We start from the raw sequence: 20,659 nt of genomic DNA, 5'->3' as shown, positions 1-20,659 counted from the left end.
AATGCTGATTTACATGCAGATTGCCTCTGAGCTTTAGTTTATTCGATTATTTATTTATTTCTCAGAAACACCGTCATTCTCTTCTGAGGAGCAAATCAATGAGAGGGCAATACAGAAGACGTAATCTTATTGCCAATTCAGGAAAGAGTCAAAAAATAATAATAGAAAAAGAGGATGAGAGAAGCATTTCAGTGAATGTGTCACCGCTGGTAGTTTTCCCATTCAGGTGTTTGCCAGATGTCAGTCTGTTTGTGAGGAATTCCTGTTGCTGTAGATCTAGAGCTGCAGTTGAGCCCACACCCTGTATTTAGTCTCTGCTGTTTGGGTTAACTTTAAGTTCTTTACTGTTGGTATGGAACAAGTACCATTCCATTAGCTCTGCTCCCTGGCAGCCAAAAAAAGAGAGGTCCTGTAGCTCTCACCATCTGGCTATGAGCAGAAAAGGTTTGTTTGTTGGGGTTTGTTTTCAACAGGAATGCCTTCTTTCCAGGGTGTCCCAAAGTATAGCTGTGTGCCGTACTGACAAAAATTAAACTCTTGTGGGCTGCCTGTCCCCTGGATCCAGGGCTGTAATTTAGTTCATTATTTTCCTCTCCTCTCCAGTCCATCCCTACCACTTGCTCTCGAACACTTGATAGTCTACAGGGCTAGAATCAGCTCTTTGCAGTGACTTTACAATTCTTTCTTCATCCCAAGAGATGTTTGTTAGCTGTGTTTGTTTATAATCAGAAAAAGATTTGGCTCGGTATTTTACATATTACTCGTTGAGCTTGGCAAGTTTACATCTGTGGAAGTTACAGACCTAATAGCGATGAGAAAGCCTGAGGTACAGCCATTGAAATTGAAATGTTATGCACCACCAGATTTATTTTGCTTGGTAGTTTCCAAAATACAGTTGCATTGTCATCAGTCCTTGTTTGTGTTTAACTTCCACCGACTTCAAGGGGAATTTGGTCTCTAAACCATTCAGAAGTGGCAAACTTCATACCAGAAGTAAATGATTTTGCATAAGTAAGACACTGGATGTAATGTCAAGAGATCTGGGTTCAATTTCTTATGTGCTGGCAAGCCTCCAGCTTTCGATCCAGCTTCACCTAATCCATTAAAGATGAGCAGACACACGTACAAGCCTTAGGACCACATGTTCAGCTCCTTGCCTCATGTGTGTGTGTGCATCTGTGAAATGGTGCTAATAACAAGATAGTCAAACTTGTAGTTACCCAAACATAAAAAAAAGGGAAACATAATAAGTCTGGTTAGGCTGGGGTAAAAGCTTATCTCTTCAGATTTATTATAGTCACTCATTCTATGCACAGCCCTCTTGAGGACTCAAAAGAGTTAGGAGATTTATAAATAAGAATTCAGGACTAAGACATAAAGACACTGTGATGCAGCCCAGATCTGGTGGATTTATAGCTAAACTGCATGGATTTTTATTACCTATTTAAAAAAAAAATAAAAAAAAAGAGTGGCCAAGGACATAAGAAATGATCAGAAATTGATGGTGACCCTGAAAATCACTTTCTAATGGTGATGAAAATCACTTCTTAAAGATTTATGTGGAGAGAGGAACCAGGTGAAAACTATTTCTGGTGCTGAATGTGCCTCAATAAGTAAACATTACTGATGATATGAATGTTCTTTCTTGAGAATTTTTAATGATTAGAGAATTTGCTTCATTATAGTCGGATATCTAACCACTAATTACTCTGCTAAGCTGTGTTTTGGTAACAGGAGAAATGCTACAGCAAATTTATTTACCTATTAAAATCTTTATGTGTCTATTACTGCCACCAGTCTGTGGCGCCTCAGAAATATAGACTCTTATTGATGGGAACCCAGATGCTAACTAGAATTTAATTTAGTTAAATGGTTTATACTACAGCTTGTATTTCTCCCTGGATGTGCACAAACAGAACAAGGTAAAACCAATTACTTAGGATTTAGGTTTTTTACCTATTTGCACCCTTCTTTCCTTACATTGTAAATATAAAATATTTACAACTACTTCTGTAAAATACTTATTTATTTATTTTGAGTCAGAAAATCTGCTCCTAATGCTATTAAGTTGCTTTCAATGCTGTTGCTCCAGTTGCAACTGTCCAGCAGTTTAAAAGACACTACATCTGGTTCTACTTATCTTTTTAGTAGATTACACTAAAGTGAATCCTTAAGGCTAAACCCTCTAATTTACTAAAACACATGCACATAAAATTACAGCTGTCTTACAAAGGCTTTCATTGATTTGAACAGAACTGGAATTCATTTAAGTGATTCTGAAACTTAGATAAGCCAAATTCTTTTAAATCCAGAGGAAAGAAATCCACAAATATCAAACCCAAAACACCCTCACCCTGCCAAATAGTCCTAATTACTGCCTTATTCTTTATTTCTGTGTCCACTGACACCATCACTCCCGGATCCCTCGGTTCAATCCAGTAGCATCTAGGTGTGCTTCCCACAGAGGGACAATTTTATCATCAAAATATGATGTTTCCTGTCATTAGAGCACAGCTTCACTCTTAAAAGTAACTATATACATTGTGCAAGGTTCATGTCTTTGAACCTTAGCTGTCTGAAAATTAGACGCCTAACCTAAGCTGAAGGTGGGGATATCATTTTTAGCCTGTAAAGTAGAAAGAGAACATAGATGGACACCTTAAGATACAAACGACTAATTTTTAGTTGGGTAGGAGGTTATTACCTCCCTGCAGGTTTCCTGCTATTAAAAGACCCCACTTTGACTTTCTGCACACACTTTGAATTAAGGTATTTTCCCTTAGAAGTCTATGGGAATATTTTGAAGATATACAGAAGATGGAGGAGCATCCCCTTTTGTAACTGGTGTAAATGTATTCAGCTCTACATATCCTCACTGCATGCATGTGCCAATAGTTTTACACCAGACATGGAACCTCTTCAGCATCCTAGATGGTAACTCACAGGAGCATGGGGTTAAAGAGGAAATGTGTGTGTGTGGGGAAACATGGAAAACATTGAGGAAAAGGGAAGTGAGAATATTAGAAACACAAAATTTTCTTTAGAGAGAGAATAGTTACAGCAGTTTGCCTTGGAGATGTGTTGCATTTCCCAGCCACCAGTCCTCTTTTTGCTGATGGGCCCTATTTGCATTCCAAATGATATCTGTCAGTTCAGTCAGCAGTTACAGAACTGATGCAAGAATTAGTGGAAAAAACTTTCCTGCTCATGTGATAAGCAGCCCTCAATGATCATAATCCATAACCAAACCCTTTCTCCTCTCAGTTTTCCCCTGGGAAAGCCGGTAAGAGAACAACACATGGCAGATGTTTGCTTAATACCGTGCTTCGCATCTTGCGGTATATGTGCCTGCGTGGCAGGTGCAGGAGTCTGCCTGTTGCTAATTCCTTCCTGTGCTTCCACCAATAGCACTAGGGAAAGTTGATTATTTCAGTGAAAATGGCTGAGAAAACCTATTTTACACTGGATGGTTGTAGCATTATGTACTGCTGTAATGTTGAGAAGCAGACATTGTCCGAGGCTTCCCAACAGTGTGTGCAAAATCAAATTCTCCATTGACAGCACTGCCGGATGAATGTTGGTCATTCCTGTTATGGGAGGTGAGATCAGAGCTGGGGGAAGAATGCAGAGGCAGGAAGGTGCATTGCTATTCTTTTTTGCTCTCTGGAGAGGAGGAGTTGAGGAAACAGCTGTCTTGAAACAAGTCAGCCTGCAGCCTTTCTTCATCATTGCTGCTACCTTGTTCAGCCTTTCTTTGCCTCAGCGGTTGCCTCAGCCTGGGGTTTTGGGACTGATGGGCAAAGGATCAGAGACATTTTGCTGACCTGGCAGTCTGCTCTGGTTCATTTTAGTGTAAGACTGCTCTAATTTAAAGATTGAAGTGGATTTTTACTAATATATCAGATGGATACATATATATACATGCGTTGGACCTGACAGTGAATTTATATCATTAGGTATCTTAGGAGGTGCATATGTATCCATGTGTGCATACAGCATGTGTAACTGTAGGATTCTGGCTGCAGCCATTTAAGCAAACTCATGTGGTGTGTGCCACACAAACACGGAGTAAAGTGCTCAGTGTCTAACCTGCAGCCTGGGAGTTTCTCTTTCACTCCTGGGGGCTTTTGCTGCATAGGAGAAACCTATCCCCTTGTGCCTGTATTGGGAGCACCATTTTTCTCTCCCACTGTTTCTGTCATTTCTCCTTTTTCACAGGTTAAAGTCTTGAAACCACCCAAATGACTCGGGGGCCCAAATGGTATTTTCAGACTGAGCTAGGTACTGTGATCTGCCTGGCCTCCTAAATCGTGTTGAAAATGCCATGGAGGTATTCAGGGATCTGGGCTGGTAATCTTGCAATGGCATTTCAAGCCCTGCTTCAGCAGAAAATGTTTGAGGATTTATTAAAGTGTTGTGCAGTTAAGCATTTAAGTGTTTTGCTGAAGCAGAGTGTGTTTAGCTTTAAAGCATTTAGATTTGTTATATTTTTGTAAGTAAAAGTGTTAAACTTCAGTAGTTGCATCTATGTCTCTTCTGGACAGCTTGGAGTGTTGTAAAAGAGCCTTACAGATGTTGGTCTAAAGTTTGCTGTCTACATCAGAAATGTTTGAGAAAGCTACTGAAATCATAAGGAGAAAATTGATCTAATAGTTTTCTAAAGAGATGGTAACTTGTTGGCAGAAGGTGGTGCTGTTACCTGATACTGGAGCAGATAACTAACTCTCATGTCAGCAAACTGCTAAGGTAAGTCCATGAGTAGAAAAGAGATATTCTTTCTCCCCCCTAGTCATAGATGTGATACATTAATAGGTACAGGTGAGGTTTCCCAGTCTCTCAGATATAAGTCGTCTTAATTGGAAGGCAGATGACCATGTCACTATTTCTTCCAACATAAAGCAGAGTATCAGGTGAACTTTGCTCTTTAGAGAAATAAATGCTTTTTAAATGGAGTGGTTGATTTCACCCGGAAGTACATGTGGACTGGGTTGAAAAGCAAAAGGCAAAAAATGATTGATATATGGGACAGCTGAAAGTTTGAGAAGTTTTTTTTCATGAGCAGCACGCTGTCACACTTCATAGCAGCAGAAATCAAGAGGGAAAACTCAGAAAAATCCAAAGAGAGGTTTTGATTGGGAAAAGCTCCTTTAAATTCTGTCTTGTGCATTGATAAAATAGTCTGTGCGCTCAAGCTGACAGGTGAGGCACAGCAGCAGGTTGGGTATATGGATCAATTCACATGTGTAACACATAAATCACTTCTTGGCTCTTCAGAATGATTTCAAGCCTCCCAAACCATCTAGCATCTTTTTGAAAAGAAAGGATGAAATGTAACTAATGATGTAATAGATAACAAGTCTCATTTCTGAGCTTTCAGAATATTCATAGATCATATTTTCAAGCTTTACAATATAATAATAGAAGTGAGAAACTTCTTTCGTATTTAAGAAAAGATTTTTTTTCACCTAATCCTATGCCTGTGGGAAGGCACTGGAGCAAGACACAGATATAAATAGAAATAGTTATTGTATTGTTTCTTATGAAAGATGCTAGCTGAGGGGTTAGAAAATGTGACAGTGGAATGGTTTACCTATTTCTGGATTAAAATACACAAAAATTATTGTACTTTTACTCCACTTGCAATTCCTGATTTAGAAAATCTTAGAACATGAAGAAAGCTGTTCCGAAATGACTCACTGGTAACTAGGGGCAGAAATATTAATCTGTGTTCCAAAGTGTTTTGATAAATTTTCATAATCAAGAGATTTGGAAAACTTAGATATATAGATACAGAATCATAGGATCATAGAACAGTTAGGGTTGGAAAGGACCTTAAGATCATCCAGTTCCAACCCCCCTGCCATGGGCAGGGACACCTCACACTAAACCATGGCCCCCAAGGCTCTGCCCAACCCAGCCTTGAACACTGCCAGGGATGGAACATTCACAACCTCCCTGGGCAACCCGCAGTGCCTCACCACCTTCACAGTGAAGAACTTCTTCCTTATATCCAATCTAAACTTCCCCTGTTTAGACTTTAACCCATTACCCCTTGTCCTATCACTACAGTCCCTAATGAAGAGTCCACCCCAAGTATCCCTATGGCCCCCCTTCAGATACTGGAAGGCTGCTATGAGGTCTCCAAGCAGCCTTCTCTTCTCCAGGCTGAACAGCCCCAACTTTCTCACCCTATCTTCATATGGGAGGTGCTTCAGTCCCCTGATCATCCTTGTATCCAACTTTTTATCCTGAAGGAAAACCGAATTTCAAACATTTTTAAATCTCATTGTCCATTGCTAATCCTTCAGTAATTTAGGATCATTTTAAATAGAAGATTCTATAAAAGAAAAATATTTCACATGTACTAGGAGGGAAGATTAAACAGTGAAAAAGAAAGTCCAGATCATGAAATAAATCTGCTGGGACTCATGTTATCTGCTAATCTAAATCAGCAAGAAAAGCACTGGTGGATTAGGAACAGTGGAATATGTTTGTTTTCCTATGGAATAATACCCTTTGGGGGATGGCAGCTGTAGATAGGACAACAGGTAACAGGTTCAGACTTAGACAGGGGAAGTTCAGGTTACATATAAGGAAAAAAGTTCTTTACTGTGAGGGGGTGAGGCACTGGAATGGGTTGCTCAAGGAGGTTGTGAATGCTCCATTCCTGGCGGTGTTCAAGGCCAGGTTGGACACAGCCTTGGGTGACATGGTTTAGTGTGAGGTGTCCCTGCCCATGGAAGGGGCGTAGAAACTAGATGATCTTAAGGTCCTTTCCAGCCCTAACTATTCTATGATTCCATAATGGAGGCTTGTCATGCCCTAAGTGCCCTGAGGGACTACATGGCCTCTGAATTTCAGAGATGAAGTTGTACAGTTGCCATGTGCATTTTTGGGCCATATTTTCAAAATTCAGAGGGCTCATGTTTGATCCTTTTGTTGGGATAGCTGCATGGATGTGCAAATAGCCAGTAAATGCCTGCACTTTAATGGGTTGTGTATGCTTGGCTTTGAAAGCCTGGCTTTTAGAGACAAGGCACTATCCCATACCTTTGGAGAAGAGAAACGTAGCTGGTCAGATGCTGTGTAAGATACAGTTGAGTCTGAGAGGCTGTTGCAGGATTTTCAGACCTTGAGCATAAGGCTTCTTTCTTTTTCCAATTGGATTTCACGGTCAGAACTTGGGGTAAGAATCCTGAGACTCGGGAGCAAATAGGTTTTTATGGAGATTTAAATTACATTTTACACTTGAAAAATCAGTCTGAGCGGTGAGTGAAACGGCCTGGCATTTTGTCTCTGTACCAGTCCTCTGTTGCTCTCTTCCTGGCCAGAGCAAGTTACATTTACAAGGTACCTTGAGTGGTGTGTGACAGTGTCAGGGCAGGATACAGGTGAGTAAATGGAAAGAAAACATTAAGAGCTAATATTTTCTCCTCCTTTGAAGCCCTCCTTAAAACCTGTTTTAAAAGCCTGTGAGGATTTTAGCTCTCATTTACCCTGGCTTGGTCAAGTGATATACAGCAAAGAGTTGTAGGCTTGCTTATAGCTTTCTCCTGCCAGCTTTTCAGCGTGAGGTGTGGTATCAGTCCAATACCATTTCGATCACTTCAGCTGAAGCCCCCTCTGCTGACAAATAGCATCACCATGTTAGTGGACTATTTAGAGTCTGTCCACTGATTCTTATTGTTCAGCTGATCAAAATCACATGGACCATATCCCTTCTGTATGTAAAAATCTAGCAGTTTTCCATAGCTGGTGTTGGTTTTGGAAACACATTTTCAGATAGTCCTACATTAATTTGCAGTGTCCAATGCTTACATTGGAATAATTCACTCTGAATTCACTACAGCTTCCGACAATATCTGCTGAGGCTGGTATCTATTTGATTCCACTTTCAGCAATATTTATCTGCTACAGAGATTAGTGAACATAACTGCCAGTCAGTTTATGAACTGAAGAGCTCATAAGGTTGATACTTTTATGCTATTATTTTATGACTTTTGGTGCATCTCTGGATAAATGGGTGACTGTTATTTTCCCTCAGAGCATAACTGTAATTCAGGGCCCTAAATGAGGAACTGTAAGCACAGAGCTCCAAACCCTGGATCTCACTTACTAGTGGTAGTGGGAGGGGGGAACCAGTCACCTGATGGCACAGTCTAGCCCTGTAAATAACATCTATCCAGGTGAATTTCCCTCCCCTCCTCCTGTGGAAAGCAGTTACATGTCAGCTATGATCATCTCTTTTCCCACTGTTTTCGGCGTGAGTTGCTGAAAAGCAAATCTTTCCCACACCTAATGGTATCTGTTAATTACCTGTGAAAAAGCAATTACCTCCAGGTGATACAACTCTTTGGGAAGGTTTTTTAATTGGCATAGATGGGGAAAAAACCTCTCTGCTATGGATGTTGTTTTCAGAAAAATCTTCTCAAATATTGTACCTGATGTATCACATTAGACACATCAGATTGGGTTGCATCAGCAGTGTTGCATTACATCACATCACCACGGTAATGTGCTGTGACAGACTTGCAATGCAATGTGTCAGCTGGAAAATGGGGAAAGATGTGATTTCCTGAACAAAATGCTGCCTAAGCTTTATGGTATTTTCCCGTCCTCCAAGTAAAGAAGTGGCTGTTTATATTTTGCAGTATTTTTAAAAGACTCAATTGCCTGTTGAAGAATTCTAAACATTTTTGTTTGTTTGCTTCCTGTTCTCCACGGATAATGAACAGGTCTAGAAGGAAAGGTATTTTTTTGCTACTTACATTTCCATACCCAGATAATAATACATCTGTTTCCTCAAACTTTTAGTAAACTGAGAAAGCATTTCCCAGGAGAGGGAAGTTTCTTACCACTTGTATAACACTTTGTCCAGTGCCTAGTTTTTTACCTTAACTCATGCAATATGCTTCATGTGAGGAATACCAAGGGGTAAGTTCTATATAAGTGAGGTTCAGGATCACAGTGGTAAGGCTGCAAATACAGAGAGAAAACATGGCAGCAATGCACGGGTGCATCAGTCAGAGCTGTAATTAGAAGGCGATTTTATGGAGCATGACTTATTTATAGTGCACATCTACAGGGATAACATTGAAGTACCTTACTCTGCCTTCCTTCATGACTATGACCTTCTCTGTAGGGATGGGAGCAGGCAGATAACTGCAGACTATTGTCTGTCTGTTGGAATGTCATCCTTCTGTAATATATTGAAAGACACAATTTGCATCAGGGAAGGTATTTCTCAAATCCTGAGTTAGGGTGACCTGGCCAGATCAGGATGGAGAGGAGAGTGCAGTGTCCACTGTGGTTACCAAGAGTGACGTGTGCCCAGCCAGCCTCACAAAACAAACAGTTCCCATGTGCTCGCTGTTCTTTGCAGGAGTTTCTACTCTAATTCAGTTGATGTCAGTTAGGCATCTTTGGCAGCAGACTTGCTTGAAGTCCTTGAAGGGACTCTTCACAGAGCAGAGAAGGCAGGAACAGGTGCACTTCTGCAGTAGCTATGGAAGCAGAGTGCATAGAGATGAAACAGCAGCGCTGGTAAAGGAAATAAACTTGGAACTGTTAAGCTCTTTAGGAAAAGAGGAGCTATGAAATCCTTGCAGAAGCAAAAATCCAACTATTTTCAGTATCTCTTCACAATCTGCATTGTCAGAAATAATGTGCAGTATCAGTTTGCTTCCTTTCCTAGTTAATTTTTTAAGAAGTTGTCCACTTTTTTATCAGCTGCTCAGCTTTGTCTGATAATGAGCCTCCTTTCAGGCACACATTATGCTTCAGTAAACCATCAAAACCAATATACAGAGAATTTCTGAAAAAAGAAGTGCTATACAATAATGATGAACATATTGTCCTCAAGCTGTGGAGGTTAACAACCCAGAATTGCTTTGGTATTTGTACATAGTGAAATAAAAAGAATTTATATGTTTGCTCTCATTTTAGTGGGCTCTTGTGATTCATTACATTGGCACTTCAGAGTTGAGAATAGTCACTTGTCTCCTGCAAAGCAGCACCCTTAACTGTGTTACTATTTGGTTGCTCATTATTGTCCTAACTCTTTTCTTTTTTATTGCTGCACAAATACACTTTGGTCTCACAGTAAGTTGCCTAATGCTGCTTTCTGTGGCATTCATTGTCTGAAGGATCAGGGTTCTGGTGTACTCAGAAAGAAATCAGCTAAGTAAATCTATAGTAGCATTGTTGTTTAAACAGTGTCTTGGATTGTTAAAAATAAAGAAAAAAAAGATAAGTTATGTTCCTATGGGTACCTTTCATTTAAGTTTAATAGTTTTTTTTTTATAAAATGGTAGCAGCTGTAGAAAACCTTTACTTACCTTTTTGCTTACTTTGATTTAGTCTTTAAGGACAATACAGTCATTTTACAGTCTGTCCTGGGTAAGGAAAAGTGCATAATTGCTGTGCCCTAAGAGCAGCCTGGGAAATAAATTATGAGTTGAAAGGCTCTAATCTTTCCCTGCCAACCTACAGTCCTGCTTGCTTTACGCAGGTATTAAGACCATTAAGAATAAAGGTATTCAGGTGCCTAAGGATGCAAATACGCTCACAGTCTTTTGGGTTATTTTTTTCTCCAGAAATGGAAGGTAGGCCACTCATGTTCACTGAAACCAAGAGGTCCTGCACACCTGTTCCCTTCTAGCCCTCTGCAAAAAGTGTTATATGCCTTATTGCATCCATAAGTTCCTCCAACAGTTCTAAACTGGATCCTGTTATTTTACTTGAGGCCCTGGCTCCATACCCAGCCAGTATCCAGGTAGCATGAGACCATCCCATATTACCTACCTGGTGCCTATTTGGTCTCTACTAACCATATGAGAATTCCTGTGGGGCAAGCTCAGAAATCGTTGTTTCTATTCTGGCAGCCACATTTGCTCAGAAGAACTATACTTTAAACAAAGGGGCAACCTTGGTGCTTCTGTCACTTGTTTTCATCAAAATGTTTGTTTTCTATCCCTCATTCTATGTATAAGTCATTCAGATCAATAACCATTCTTAGTCTTATCTTTTAACCAAATATTAACAGTGTTTTCTGTTTACCAGCTGATATTAACTCACACTAGCTTTTTCCTGCATTCAGAAATCCTGTTCTCAGCTTTTTCTTTAAACCTGTTATTAATTCTGCCTTTTATGTCTAAATCTGGTACAGCAGCACAATTAACTGCTTTCCTTTAACATGCAAGATTATAAGCGATCTCTGTGATACTGCTGACATTAAGAAAGTAAATGGGGTTAAACTGATTCTCATTACAAGCTGATCTTTATACAGTCTTTGGTTGGCAGAACCGGTAACAGATGTGTATTGCAGAATTAATTTTAAGAGAGTTACAAGAACCATTGCTACATAGCAGTGACATCAGGTGATATCAGATATCGGAGAATGGAAGAATCCACACAAGTGTTTTATCTCCCTCAAGCCAAGATATTAGTTGTGCTTTATTCTGCCATTTAAAAGAAATCATTAATGACACTGTCAACATCTTCTTTTGTGCTCTTTGTTTCCTTCTGATTTAAATACGAATCAGTTTTCCCTTTAGCAAGACTGGGAAGTAGAGAAGTTCAAGCTCTGCTGCTCACAGTGAGTAAGAGCTACTTTTCCTACTGCAATAGGAAGACAGTTATCTCAGTTCTTTTGCTCTATGGTCTCAGACTTTGTTGGTGGCGAGTTCATAGAAACAGTGTGTCAGGATGTTTTGTCAGATATAGCAAGAAGTGTTCCATGATGAGACAGAGAGAAAAATGACTCAGCAGCTTGCGAGAGAGCAAGCTGGTGATACATGTGGGTAAGTGACTGAAATAGTGACTTTCCCCTGCCCAACAAGACACACGTCTGTTAGAGTAAAGCAGTTAAACAGGTAAGTCAGCTAATTCTGTGCTTCACTTTGTGAAGAGCAGGAATTTAATACAATTTTAAAAGAAGCAGTAGTACTTGAGACAGCAAAAGACTAATGTGTGACTAAGGTTTCTACAGATGCTGTAAGGTGAAGTTAATGCTCAATTCTGGCTAGATTTATAAAGGCTGTGATCAGCAGGTGTGCCAAAATGGAGCTATGAGTTTTGAAGTTTAAGGCTGAATTCCAGGGTTTCAGGGCAGATACCATATGTGAGTGAGATTTGTAATAGCAATGCCAAGGACTTAACAGAATAACACTAACCACCCACTCCCCTTCAGAAAGCTTTCTTTTGAAACTGGATGCAATAGGCACTCAGGAAAGCACTGAAAGACTCCAGCACACAGAATAGCTGCTGAGAAATCTGCGAGAAATCACCTTTAGGAAAGCAAGACTGCAGCTAGCAGTGTGACATCTCAGGGTGGGGAATGGAAGAGGAAGAGATTACAGAAAATGAAAAGTTTCCACCTGGTGTGAAAATATTAATGTGAAGAATGCAGCACAGCAATATCTTGTGAGCACTTTCTTAGCACCTTCTTTTCAGTAGGTTGCTGGAGATTTGCTTTGCTAGTTTGCTCCCTTGAAAGTTCTCCAGGCTTCCATGAAAACAGGCAGATGTATCCTTTCAGGGCAAGGCAGTAAGGTGTTTGAGTGATCTTACCTTTGTGTCCTGAACCGTGGATGTACTGGATGGCTGGATGGGAAGCCTTGGGGTTCCTGGATAGAAAGCCTAAACTTGACATTCACTAAAGAGAGCTAGTTTCTAACCACTGTATCCTTGATAAGCAGCACATCGGTAGGAGGGCAAAATAAAAATTGCTCTAGGCTTGGAGAAGCTTTTGCATTACTGCTAGTCCAATTATTTCCTTTTTTACACATGTTCAGCAATCTCTTGCCTCTGTAATTACTGCACTGAACACTGCTACTATTAGATACAGCCACTAGACTTTCAACAAGCCCTCATTACTTGCACTTGCTATCTTATAATTTAACAACAGTGTCTTTGAGAGCAGTGTAGCTTCTCCCTCCTTCACAGCAAACTCACACACTTGTGTATGGACACTTGTGTAAGAGCTGGTTTGCTAAGGAACAGTGAAGAAGCCAAGGGCAGAGCTGCAGAACATGGAAGCAGATGCATGCAATGGTCCTAATTTTAATACTCTAGTGAAAAGTCATTCATTATATTGGTATTGGGCAAATTTTCCCTTTCCTTGAGGAATAGTGGCAAAGCATGCTGTCCCAGTAAAATCAAGCTTTAGTGTCAGGAAGTAAATTGCCAAATTAGAAAGCATGTAGATACCTGAAAGCCTCTGAGGTCTTATATTGATGTCGGATGTGAGGACAGCTCTGTGTGAGTTGGCCCTGAACATCTGAAGAGATGGGGAAGGCAGGTTGAGAAGGTTTGCCTTTTCCCAGCTTTTCCTCAGCTTGGCAGTTTCTTTCCTGTACTCTGTGCTCTTGTAATAGTGTTGAATACTAAACAGAGGTAATTTTGTGTATGTCCAGGCAAGCAGGATCTTGATGGGCCTGGCTACGTGATTAGCTGGTGTATTTTCTATGTTAACCTCAGGTGGCCAGGCAGAGCAGGCATTTAAAAACTCATCCGTCTCTTGTCTTACTATCTTTGAATCTGCATAATTAAAGGTGAATTACTTGCTCTATTTTTAATATATGCAATGAAAATGCATGAAAAGCTGAAAAATTACAGCAATCCAGTAATTCATTTCATGTCCCATTCAGAATTACAGCTTTCCAGTGCCAGCTCAAACACTGAAGATTCCCTGCCACCATAAAGCTATAATTGCTGAATTAATAACAGGAGGTTTTGGAGAGTGACTGCACAGAATCTCTGACCCAGGTAATAGAAATGCTCATGTTAAAGTGAAGTTGATACATGTGACTTAATCTATTTCATATTGGGCTCAAGTAGTGAAGATCATTGCTCTCCTTACTATAGGACGTTATGGGAACTGCAGCAAGGTATTACTTTTCAGACTCAGTTTAAGCCAGCTGTGTTAGCCAACAGGGATTAGAAATTAACTTTTCAGGGAACAGCCAGGCTAGTTTTTCTTCCACCAGAGGACTTGTACACCAGATCTGCTTGTCTGCTCAGCGCTTCTGGGAGGTAGAATTCTCCATCTGCTGCAAAGGCATGGAGAACAGTATGTAAAGGGAGATGGTGAAAGGCTTCTGCTAGCATTTCATTACTCCAGAATATTATTAATAACTAAAAAACCAATCCTTCCCCTGCACCTTCCAGTTCGGGAGCAAATTCTGCAGCTGCTGCTTCCCACAAATGTGTTGCCTCATGGCCCACGCAGATATGGTGCTCATAAGGACTGGGATAGTGTGAACTTTGTTTCTAAACAGAATAACAGGAAGTTAACCAAAGCAGTGTGATTTGAATGAAGAGGTACCTGTTTTTTAAAGGGTTACTTAGGCATTGGAGGGAGCTGGTAACCATTTGCCATGACTTCCTCATGTTGGGACCCTGATGCAGTGATCATTTGAACCTGTGGGACTCTCCGTTGATTTCAGTATATTTTATGATTCTTAGACATCAATATAATCTGATTCAAGTCATTAGAGATCAGCTGGCCCATGTCAAGTGGTCTGCTTGCACCAAAGTATTGATTTAATGAACTATTCATGTTGCTAAGCTCATCTGCAGAAAAAAAACAAGAGGTATGACCAGGCAGACACTGGACTTCTCAGCTCAGGATTATGTGCAGCACTAAAGATCTTTGCAATAGTTTCATTGAGATTGTATGTTCATTATGGATAAAAAGAACTGGCAGTTTCCAGGGCTGGCAATCTGGTTCCTTTCGTAAGAATTACCATCATTAATTAAAATCTCTCTTTCTGTCTAATTATTTCAGCTCTAATTCTCTTGCAGGTTCATAAATAGTAACTTCCCTTTGTCCTGGAAAAAAGTTCATTTTTTCTCCTTTTCTTTGTCATTGCCCTCATTCTCTGCCCTCTCTTGGCTTAAGGTAATTAAACTTTCAAAGTCTGGTCACCTCTCTGAAATATTTAAACATAATCAAAGAAATTTTCACGGGTGGTTTTTGCCTGCAAAGCTCCATGAGATTTTTGAATGCAAAGGCTGTGCTTTTCCCTTCTGCAAATAACTGCAGAAGAGGGGCCAGGCTCAGGAAGGGATCAGTTCTTTCCACTCTGGCTCACTAGTACACAAACCCTGTGCTACCAAGTGCAATTATAAAAGCAAGTATTTCAAGCCTTGCAGGCACTGTGAAAGGTATTTAACCTGATCTCTGTAATTGCTTCTTTGCCATTTAGCACTAAGATCACAGCATTTACTGTTGGATGTTGATAATTCTCTCAGCTGAACTTTTGCATCCAGCAGATGATTTTTGCAGAATATTCCCATGGAAGATAACTGAAATTTGTACATGCTTGAATGCCTACACGCAGAATAGCTTGGACTAACGAACATTAATGGAGAGGAGAAAAATCTTCCCAAAGCCAGATATGGGCAGCACTATTACCCAAAAGAGCTGAACAAGAGACCTTTCTATTTTGAGAAGAAGTCAGTATAAAAAGTGTTAAGGCAGAAGAAGATTCTGCTTTGGGCATCTTGAGGTTGAAGTAGGAGAATCTTTCTAGGCTGTCAGCAAGGCAATCATTTTTGAGGTCTCTATAAAATCTGCCTTTCCTGTGCAAATATTTAGCTTGCTGGCTGGTGTTTTCTTGAAATTTCCTTTATTAAGTGTCAAGTTTTGGTACCAGAAAATATCACACAGAGCTAAAAGTCAAAGTAAACCATTAATTAAATTTCACAAACTGATATACAGTGAAGGATAAACCAGAATGTCAGAGGCTAGTTTACATAAATACTATCCCTAGATCAGAGGCCATCCATACCTGTCCAGGGAAGCCCCTGTGCTTGCACCTTAGAGACACAGGTCTACCAGCCATATAGGCTAGGTTTGGAAAATTACTGGTATGCCCACTGGTTTCACCATAAAAATAGAAAATGGTGCCTGAATCACCACAAGGACTTGGGGAAATTCACTAAATGCTTTTATTTTAAGAAAAAAATATCCAGCTTCTTCGTCCAAAAACATAAAGATGCCAGTGGTACAAGGTATCATGTATGGGACAACTCTCAGGCTAGGAGGATCCGTCAGGCTGGATGTGGTTCTGGGCAACCTGATCTAGTTGAAAATGTCCCTGCTTATTGCAGCGGGGTTGGACTAAATGGTTTTTGAAGGTCTCTTCCAAACAAACTATTCTATGATTCTGTGATTCAGCACCACCTGCCAGTGTTGGAGTCTTGCCTTGGCCCAGTATGCAAAATCCTTCTGGTTTCCAAAGACAGTCTACAGTTTCAGCCAAAGCTTGCTGTTTATGGTGCATTTATAAGCAAGACTTCCAATAGCAACACTTTTAATAGCAGTTAGGCCCCGAAACAATGGTGTCTATCAAACCAATTGAATTCTGCTTAGAAGCAATTAGTTCTATGAGCTACAAAGACAACAGCATTTCTAGTCCCTGTGTCCTGCATTTATCTCCTGATAAACGGACAGCTTATTTGTCTAGTTACTAAGATGTCTTCATAAAATTTGTAGAAATGTTAATACCCTGACTACGCACAGATATACGTATTCAGAGAGGCTCTGTGATCATATAAAACTTTTTAAAAGCATAAAAGGAATCATTTTTTCTGGATATTTGCAGTGCCAGAAAGGAGCGGCAGAACTGGAGAGAAGGAAAAGTGCATGTCCACAGATCACAAGCAGGAAAGTCGGTATTTTGAAATACTTCGATGGTGACAAGAATGTTGTCTCCTCTCCAATGCTGGGTTTTTTTAAAGCTCAGTAGGCAGCAAAATGAAATGTTTTACTGTTTTATCAAGTGCAGCAAAGTCACTGCTATTATACTTGCAATTTCATGACCTGGTAAACCGATACCTTTGTGCTTAAGGGTCTAAGTGTCCGTGGTGTAGAAAACTGATGCTGCTGCTGCTTTGTGAAATAGAAACTGCATCACTTGATATTTGCCCTTGTAGAGCATGACCTTTTGGCTAGTGTTTTTAGTAAAATCAAGAATGAAGAAAACCAGTGAACAGTTAATCTGGAGATATATTTATATTTTTCAACGTGGGCTGTATGGAATATGTATTGCCTCTTCAAATACAGTGATTCAGCACCATATGCCAGTATTGGATTCTTGCCCTGGTCCAGTGTACAAACTTTCTGATTTCTTCAAGACAGAAAATACAGTTTCAGCCAAAGCTTGCCATTTATGGTGCATTTACAAGAAAACCTTCCAAGAACAGCATTTTAGCAGCTGGTAGATCCTGAAACAACAGTGCCTGACAGACCAATTGAAAACCTGAGTTTTCTTGGTGGGTGCGTTAAGCCATCTGCAAGTACTATAGATCCGGTGTAGCTAATTTCATAACTTGATCAGGGATATGAGAGAAATCTGGTTGTAGGAGAAGGGACCTCCTGGCTGTGAGTTTCCACAGAAATCTCTGATTTCACCAGTGAATGGTATCTTTATGCTATTCTTGCTGGTCTTATCTAATGTGTTATTGACGTTATTGCATTTGCTTTCAAACACAGTCATTAGAACATTTAATTTGCAGCAGCTGTAATTTATATTTGTAATTTTGTCTAAGATCAATAAAGGAAACTGAAGAGATTTATAGCCCTAGTTTCAACTAAGATAAATTGAAACGGACTCTATTTCCCTTAAAAGCTGTATTTAAACAGCATTTTAAAAGAACAAAATGAATTAGATATTTGCATGGGTAAATAATCCTTTGTGTCTGGAAGAAATGTTGGAAAGAGTGAACATGGTCAGTGTGTTCTTCTTTGAAATACAAATAAACTCCTGGGAGATGTCACCTTAGCATAGGATCTAACGGGGGTCAAGTAACCATTCCAAAATGTTTCTGAACAGCAGCAGTCAATAAATATCCTTCAGATCTGTTGCATTAATGCTCCAAAATAAGGCTGTAGCTGCATGGTTTAAATACTGTCAGGATCAGTCTGCGAGTGGAAAGCACAGACCCTGAAAGCACAGCTTGCTCTTATTTTACAGCAGTCCTTGAACATGCATTGCAGAAATGTGTTAATAATTTTTGAGCAGTCTGTATTCAGTTCTGAAATATTCATGTTCCAAGCACTGACTCGTGCATGGGGAAGAGCTGCCTCTCCCATGCAGCAGTTAGCTGAGGGATTATGCTGGGCAGAAGAGACGTGAGCACAGTCAGGCCAGCTCAGGGCTGCAGTACATTCTCAAGATGAGTCTTACAGAGGGAAGGAAGAAATGCCTAATGAACCTTTGGTCTCTTGCACAGCAGCAGCAGCAGCAGCATGGGATACTGAATCAGTGCCCCAAAGAGCTGGAGGCTGGGGATGGGGAGGATATCTTTGCAGCTGGCCCAATTTAGCAGCTTGTGGGTGTGCTCAGCCCTCAACTCTGAAGCCTTTCAAACATGGTGTCCTCGGGGAAGGGTGTATATTCTTTCTCCACCCAACATTAATCTGATTGATGCCTAATCCAGCTGCCTTTTGCCAATAGATTGCTGGGCACATGTTACTCTTGAGATGTAGAAGGCTTGAAATTTCAGCTGTTTTGGATAAAGCTCCATGTCCTACCATTCTGTGATCACCTGAAAGTGACACAAGTTGTACTGAAGGAAAAGATAATTTGTACTTCTCTGTGGCATGAAGAAGAAAGTTGCACAGTAAGACCTTGACCTCCTCTACCAGGCAGTTAGGTTTTTGATAGATTTTTCAATATCGTGATGGTTTGATTTGGGGATTTGCCAAACTGTTTCACCCTTTCTGGGTTTCATTTAGCTCAGAACCTGTGTTCTGAGCCTCCACTTGTCTCAGAGCTCCTGGATTTGTGGTATTCATGGGCACATGAACGTGGTTGGCATATGGCATGGTGAAAGGAAGGGAACAAGCTCATCTTCTGGCATTCTAGAAACATGCATGTCCAAATCACACTTGAATTCTGCAGGTGTTTATCCCTGTGGGAAGCAGTCCAAATGGAAATTGGGGCTTCTAATCTGTGCTGTTCTTGGATTGCAAGTGGGTGGGGGCAGGACAGGAAAACTCCCCATTTACTACATTTCCACTTGTCGCATCCTGTGAAGGTTACAGAGCAAGCAAGAGTAGAACCTGATCCACCTTTGTGCGCATGCCACATTTCATGAAGAGGATTCACCTTTGCATGCTGTCAAAGGCAGCTAAGTACTGTCGTGGAAGAGTCTCACTTCCTCCTTTTTATTATTGTGGCTGGTTGAATTCAATTAATTTAATTAAATTAATTTAATACATTTTTAATAGTGCAGTGCTGCCATCTCTACAAGTGCCTTGTAAACAACAATTTTTGCTGTAAGCAGTCAACCAAAGTGTCTAGTCATCACATGCATTGGATGTTACCATTATGATCTTGGACTTCGCGTGAATAATGTCTGAACTGCAACAAATTGCTATACAGGCCACAAGACCATAAAACCAGTAGTTATTTCTGTTCTTATAACTACTATGCATTATAATTGTATACACTTTAAGACAATTGCTAGGTATGCTGACAAGGGATTATGGTGCCAGGGCCAGAACAGAGATGGAGAAGTCGATGGAAGACAGGCCTTCTTCTGAGGACCTTCTTTTGCAGATGGCTAATGTAGAAGCAACTGTGTCAAGGAGAGGAAAAAAAGAGAGGCAAGGAGACACGCTCAGCATCACATGGTGAATCTCTTACAACGGAGTTAGTAGCCTGTATTCCTGAACCACTGCTAGGCTCACACCATTACCCTGTTCATCCAAACAAACAATACTGAAGCCCCAGACACTGTTTATTGTGTGCTATCAGTTCAGCTTGTCACTTCATCTATACTTTCTGTTACCCAGTGTTTTCCTTAGAATCTTCTGACAAAAGATTCAGGTGAAAGATTCCTTGAAAATGAATAGCTATTTGTGAGTCAGTGCATGCTATTGGATTTCACTCGCCCTGGGTTTTGGAGGAGAGAAATTTAGAAGGAGCAATAGATAACACAGTCATATTTAAATGACTGGTAGGTTAGTTTGAGGGCTTGCCAATACCATGCAATAGCCACGTATTCTGTTGTCAGCCTGCAAGACACTGTCTTCAAGCTTGAAGGGCTACAGCCTATATGGAGGCAGAATGGTCTGCACTTTTGTCATCTCTGACAGTGGGGGAGTTGATTTCCTTGCAGAAATTTGTTTGTATGTCCCTGGTATCTATCCTTTTGTGCTGAATAAATACTGTGTGGGAGTGCAAGAAAGGATGGCTGACTTTAACTGTGGTAAGAGAGTTCTGGTAAAGAGGATTTACTTCTACTAAGAAGGTCCTCTACTAAACATTAGCAGAGATGCTTTTCACCCCATCCCAGCACAGTCAAAGCATCTGGAGTGTCTTCTCCCCTGCACTCCAACTGATTTTGGGGGTAGAGGGTTGATCATGAATAAAACACTTCCGAATGTAATGCTCCCCTAAGATGTGCTGTGTTTTTTTCTCACCATTTTCATGGCTTTCACTGGTGGGTGAATACAACTTGGAACTGAGCTTTGGAGCCCATCACTTTATTCTGCTGAACAGCAGTGTCAGGAGTCACAGCTGCAATGTGGAGATTGGCAGCCCCCCTTGCTTTCATGCACCTTTCGTGTGGGGAGGGTGGCATAGCAGGAGTGGAGATACCTATCCTTGGCTTTTTCCCTGGGGTGAACAAATGAAAGAAAGGG

General features: G+C 40.5%; 1 long non-coding RNA gene across 3 annotated transcripts in view; it reads left to right on the top strand.

Moving 5' to 3' along the window:
• The window catches only part of LOC134158249 (uncharacterized), a 179,036-nt gene that overhangs the window by 124,557 nt on the left and 33,820 nt on the right, over positions 1-20,659 (top strand). For all 3 annotated transcript variants that reach the window (XR_009962678.1, XR_009962676.1, XR_009962677.1), the window contains exon 2: positions 13,650-13,767. This is a non-coding gene — a long non-coding RNA (uncharacterized LOC134158249). The remainder of the gene's footprint in view (positions 1-13,649; positions 13,768-20,659) is intronic.

The sequence above is a fragment of the Pezoporus occidentalis genome, unplaced genomic scaffold (assembly GCF_034315485.1).
Source record: "Pezoporus occidentalis ecotype Australia unplaced genomic scaffold, CSIRO_AGI_Poc_V1 ctg128, whole genome shotgun sequence".
Taxonomy (NCBI): domain Eukaryota; kingdom Metazoa; phylum Chordata; class Aves; order Psittaciformes; family Psittacidae; genus Pezoporus; species Pezoporus occidentalis.
The sequence above is the reverse complement of the archived record's forward strand: the minus strand, read 5'-3'. Positions and strand labels throughout refer to the sequence as shown.